We start from the raw sequence: 5,816 nt of genomic DNA, 5'->3' as shown, positions 1-5,816 counted from the left end.
GGAAGGAAGGAAGGAAGGAAGGAAGGAAGGAAGGAAGGAAGGAAGGAAGGAAGGAAGGAAGGAAGGAAGGAAGGAAGGAAGGAAGGAAATGAATCCCACGAAGTCGTTCAGGCGTGTCATGGGAATCAGGGAACGGACAAAGAGCTCGGGATGGGAATGTTTGGAGGGATGGAGCCACATCTGTGCGAGCTGTGCAGCTTCAGCAAAGCAGTCGTGCACCTCCGCTGTCGGCCAGAAGAGAGAAGAAATGAATGAAGAAGAAATGAAATGAGTCCCATGAAGTCATTAAGGTGCCTCATGGCAATTAGCCCTTGAGGGAGGCAATGGGGCTTCCACCAGCCGGGACAGGACAGGGAAGGGACAAAGAGCTCGGGATGGGGGCCAAGCAGCGATGTTTGGAGGGCTGGAGCTCCAAGGATCCAAGGAAAGCCCTCTCAGGTTCGCAGCAGCAGCACATCCACGCCTTGAGCAGCTCCCAGCCCTTCCCAGGAACTGCTTGTGAAGGAATTTGGCTGTGCATGAATTATTCATGACCGTAAATGATTGGGCAGATGATTTGTGCAGCACTCCCCGGCCCGCGGGGAGGGTTTTGCTTGTACAAAGAGCCGTGCTGGAGGTGTCCGACCGGGGCACTCGCAGCTCTACATGAGCGCTTGTGACATTTTCCCTTCCTCCGAGCTTTTAAGTAAACAAAGTGTGGCCGCCTGAAAGTCTTCCCGGTGTCAGTGCGAATCTGGGTCCGGATGGAGAATGAATCCCGCTCTCTGGTCCATGGAAAAACAGCCTTTTGATGTGGAGTCTCGCTGGTGAGCGGTGCCTTCACACGAAATCTTCTTTCCTCTCCGAGCAGGCTCCTCGACTCGATGCGAGGTCTCAGCGTTTCCCTCCAATGGATTGTTCCTAATTGTGTCTCCCTGGGAAATAAAAATAAAGACGAAAGGAAGAGCAAGGCCAAGGGGGAATGAGCGGTGCCTCGGCACTCCAGAAGGAAACGCACCCTTTGGAATTCAGCGGGATTGGCAGCGGAACCCCCAGAGATGGGGCAGTGGAGGTGGCCTCTCGCTGTGCGTCCTCTCAGCGCTCCACAGTTCATTCTTTCATCTGCTCCTCCGAGTTCTGCTCTCCTGTAGCACGTCTGTGTTTGAATAATTCTGGTCTTTAGATAAAAAAAAAAAATATTAATTTTTCCTCTGTGCCTCCCGCACAGGAGAGCAGCAGAGATTTCCTTGGCCGCGCTCCTCAGCTGCCTCTCCCACGGGATCAGCTTGGGAATGGCGGCACCTTGGTGGAGGATTCTGCTTTGCTTTGGGTGGGAGACGCAGAAGAGGCTTTGGGCTGCACTCTCTGGGCCTGAGGATGCCTCATTTTAGGCAGAGAGACCAGAGAGGGGGTTTGTAAAATGGTTTGGGCTGGAAGGGACCTTAAATCCCATCCTGTTCCCCCCCTGCCATGGCAGGGACACCTCCCACTGTCCCAGGCTGCTCCAAGCCCCAATGTCCAGCCTGGCCTTGGGCACTGCCAGGGATCCAGGGGCAGCCCCAGCTGCTCTGGGCACCCTGTGCCAGGGCCTGCCCACCCTCCCAGGGAACAATTCCTGCCCAATCTCCCATCCATCCCTGCCCTCTGGCACTGGGAAGCCATTCCCTGTGTCCTGCCCCTCCATCCCTTGTTCCCAGTCCCTCTCCAGCTCTCCTGGAGCCCCTTTGGGCCCTGGAAGGTGTTAAAAGGTTCTGCTTCACCACTGTCAATCTGCTTCCCTGTGCTTTGGTTCCTCATTGCAGTGCCAGAAAGGGGCAGTCACCAACTCCCATTTTCTTTCCCCAAAACACCAGGACAGCCTTCCACGGCCCATCCAGGCTGGATAACCTCGGTCTGATCAATTTTTTGACATCCCTGGGTCATCCTGTTCCTGGTTTTATCTTTTCCTGCCGTGTCCTTTCTGAGAAGCAGGATCAGCCACACACCCAGCACTCAAAACACCGACGGCCCATGGATGTCCCTGCTGACTCTGGGGACAATTCCTGCCCTGTTCTCTCTGTCCCAAGCGGCCCCAAACATCCTCCTGCCTTTGTGACCAGGCACAGGCTGGAGCAGCATTCCCAGGACACCTTCCCAGGGCTCCGTGAACTCCGGGATGAGCAGGGATAGCTCACTCAGAGTTAATCATTATTTAAACTCCGTTCCCACTCTGGATTTTTTTCCCCTTCCCTGCCGTCACCTTCCGTGTATTTACACTGAATTTCACCTCCTGTTTTCTTGTCAGGAACTCACTCCCGGCAGATCCTCCAGAGCTTTTCACTGTCACTGTTAGATTTCATGATCCTGAATAATTTTGTCGCATAGGCAAACACTGTCACTTCATCATTCCCCACTTTTCCGGATCATTGATGAGTGTTCCACGCCGCAGATCCCAGGTCAGGCCTCCAAGGATCCCCGTGGCTGCTTTGGGGCCAGCAGGAGCAGAACTCAGTTATCCTTCCCTCCGTGTCGTATTTTTAACCACTCTTAAATCCGTGGAGGGGCTTCCTCTCGTATTCCTTAAAATCCCAATGTCTCCAAGTGCCTTTCGTGAGGATTTTGAATGGAATTTCTGGAAAATGCAGTTTAACTGCGGCCAATCATTGCCTGCACCAGTCTTGCCACCTCCAAAGGAATGTCACAGGTTTATGGGATGTGACTTCCCCTGGAGAGGCCGTGTTGACTCTCCCCGGTATATCCACATCTCTCTGGGCTCCCGTTAATTCCGGGGTTTATCACGATTCCTTTGGATTTGCCTGCTGTGGAAAGCACATTCCCTGTCTCCAGCTCCTTCTGCCCCCTTTAAGAACACTCCTGTCACATTTTCTGCCTCCCACACCACCAGGAAAACCAGGGAATGAGGTGTTTGATCATCCTGAGGGATGAACTCTCCCTCAGCAGCAGAGGAAGCCCCGCAATCCCCCAAACTCCAGGTGGGCACATCCGTGGGCTCAGATTGGCACCTTCCCATCCTGCTGAGCAGCTCAGGATGCAGGAAGGGCAAGGACAGGATTCCCTCCGAGCTCCTGCAGGTCCCACTCCCCATCCCCACTTGGGAAGAGCTGGATTGACACTGGAGTGACACCACTGCCCCAAACTTGCCCCTGGCTGAGGTGACAGGCACGGGGTCGTGTCCCTCAGGGTGGAACTGAGAGGTTTAGATTGGATAATGGGAAAAAAATCTTCCTGGAAAGGGTGGCCAGGCACCGGAACCTGCCCTGGGGTTGTCAGTCACCGTCCCTGGGGTGTTCCAATGTGGCAGCTGGGGACGCGGGGGGTGGTGGGATTGGCAGTGCTGGGGGAATCCCGGAATGGTTTGGGGTGGAAAAAACCTTAAAGCTCATCCCATCCCACACCTCCCACCGTCCCAGGCTGCTCCAAGCCCCAATGTCCAGCCTGGCCTTGGGCACTGCCAGGGATCCAGGGGCAGCCCCAGCTGCTCTGGGCACCCTGTGCCAGGGCCTGCCCACCCTCACAGCCTTCCCAAAATCCAACCTAAACCTGCTCAAGAAGCTGCTGTTATTTCAGTGCCTTATCCCAGCCTCATTTTCCCTGCCTCTGGAATATCAAACCCTATTTTTTCCTGCCACTGCTCTACTTCGTTGCATCCTTTCTGAGATTCCTGCCCCCAGCTGAGCCCCTCAGCCATGGGAAGAAAGCTTTGCCAGCAGCAGGTTCCTCCTGCACAAAGCCCAGCGTGATCCACGGGGATCAGAGGCAGGAGAAGGCAGGATCAGAGGCAGGGGAAGACAGGATCAGAGGCAGGAGAAGGCAGGATCAGGAGCTGCTGGGAGCTTGCAGCGCCTGTCATTGTCTGGTTGGGAATTCTGGGTCACTGCAAGCAGTTCCTAAATGGATTTGTGCCCAATCCAGGACACCCCTGCTCTCTTCTGTGCCTCTAAGCCAGTGGAACTCTCCACCACGCCGAAGTGGAACTTTTGTCCAGGTTTTGCCTCTGGGTTACACAGTTTGGGATCTGCTGGGAGCCCTGGAGGTGGCTCCTATTCCAGGGAAAAGAGCTGCCTGCCTTTAGCAAGGCTGGGTTGTGTGGAGCTGCCTTGGACACTGCGGCGCTGGTTGGATTTTAATCATTAATAAATCAGCAGGAGCAGCCCTGGTAGGGGAATGATCATTCCCAATGTGTGTCCAAGGATTCTGACTCCTGGGTTTAAGCTCCCAGCTGTCCCAGGAGGCTGTGAGATGCCACATTCCCCCTGTCCTCAGCAGATGCTGGGGACATTGAGCTGGCAGCACCAGCCCAGCTCCAGCTGAACATCTGGAGCTCCGAGTTATTCCAACTCCCGAGGCAGCCTCGGAATGTAAAAGAGGTGCCACAGCTCCTCCTCGGAATCAGGCAGATAAAAAAATCGATGCATTTGAAAGAGAAATGAAAAATAATGTCTGGTAGAGCTCATATTGCTCCTGCCGGGGCTGAGCGTCTCCTGGCAGCCTTGATGAAGGAAAACATCTTCCCTGAGAGGGGGATTGAAGGCCTGGAAAACGCAGCTCCAAAGGTGACCTCGGGGAGAGCACGTCACTGCTGCTGCTCCCACGGAGCTTTGTGAGAGTGACTTGGAGCAGAAAAAGCCGGACCTGGCGTGGGATCGTCGATTCCAATCCACCCCGAGAGGTTCCAAAGCTTTTGGGATGCGGGGAAGGTGGGGATGTGCAGCAGCTCAGGTGTCCCGCTGGCTCTGCTCCTCCTTGGAAGCCCAACTCCGGGAGTTGTTCCATTGATTTCAGTGCAAACAAGATCAATTGTCTCTTTGGGCTCCTGTGTGGGAATGAGATTATGTTGAATATTAATTTGCCTTGTGATGGGCCCTGACTGTAATTTTCTATCAGCAAAGGAGAATTCATGTATTTCCATAAATTCAGATACTTCCATCTATTCACTCCGCATATTCACAGACATTATCTCAATTCCCAGCTCTAGTTCAAACAAAAGTTAGTTCCTTTTACAAATAAATTATTTTCCACTGTTGATGATATTTCTAATTTTTGTAGGCAAATTTATCCATTTGAACAAAGGAGACAAAAAGTATCTTTGATGTAGCAAAGCCTTTCTGAGAGCCGTGCGTAAATTAAAGGAGAAAAGATAGTCTGGAAAATTTAAGGAACGGATGGGAATGATTCCAAGTTACCTTGTACTTAATTGAAGTTCTCAGAAATGTTCTTTTCTTGTTTTCTATATTGGAGCTGTTCCTTGAAGTGTGTCTGAATGCCTCTTCAAGCTGGCATTTAATCTTTGACTGCATATATTTATTTTTCCCTTGTGGAAATGGAAGGGCCCTTTCAGGAATTTCTCCTTTGGCATGTCTTCACCTTGGGCCCTCGTTTTTGGGGAATGTTGCTGGGAGATACAGCAGCACCAGATTGTTCAGAGTGGGATTTTCCCCAATTTCTGCTGCAGGTTTTTGGGAGAGTCTCAAGCCGGTACAAGTCTGCCTGGCCCCACTGCTCCCAGATTATCCCACTGGAGCATTTGCTTGGATGTCTTCACCACAACAGGACAATCTGGGCTGACTGGAGGTTTCAAGCTGCCCGGTGTTTTCCTTCACTGGGGCTGGAGGAGCTGCAGTGCTGGCACGAGACGTAAGAACGGAGCTGGGAGCATCAGGAATTCCTCCATTCCCTGGAAGCCGTGTGGGGAGCTTCAGGCTGGCAGAGCCCACAGGGGCTCAGCCGGCGGCACCTCCCTGCCCCAGCAGGGCCATGGCAGAGCCCAGGGCACAGCAGTGTGCCCACACAGCTCTGCAATATCCCCAGCGAGGGACACTGAACAGACTCTCTGCACG

This window comes from Corvus brachyrhynchos, unplaced genomic scaffold (genome assembly GCF_000691975.1).
Source record: "Corvus brachyrhynchos isolate BGI_N302 unplaced genomic scaffold, ASM69197v1 scaffold545, whole genome shotgun sequence".
In the NCBI taxonomy this organism is placed as follows: Eukaryota; Metazoa; Chordata; class Aves; order Passeriformes; family Corvidae; genus Corvus; species Corvus brachyrhynchos.
The sequence above is the reverse complement of the archived record's forward strand: the minus strand, read 5'-3'. Positions refer to the sequence as shown.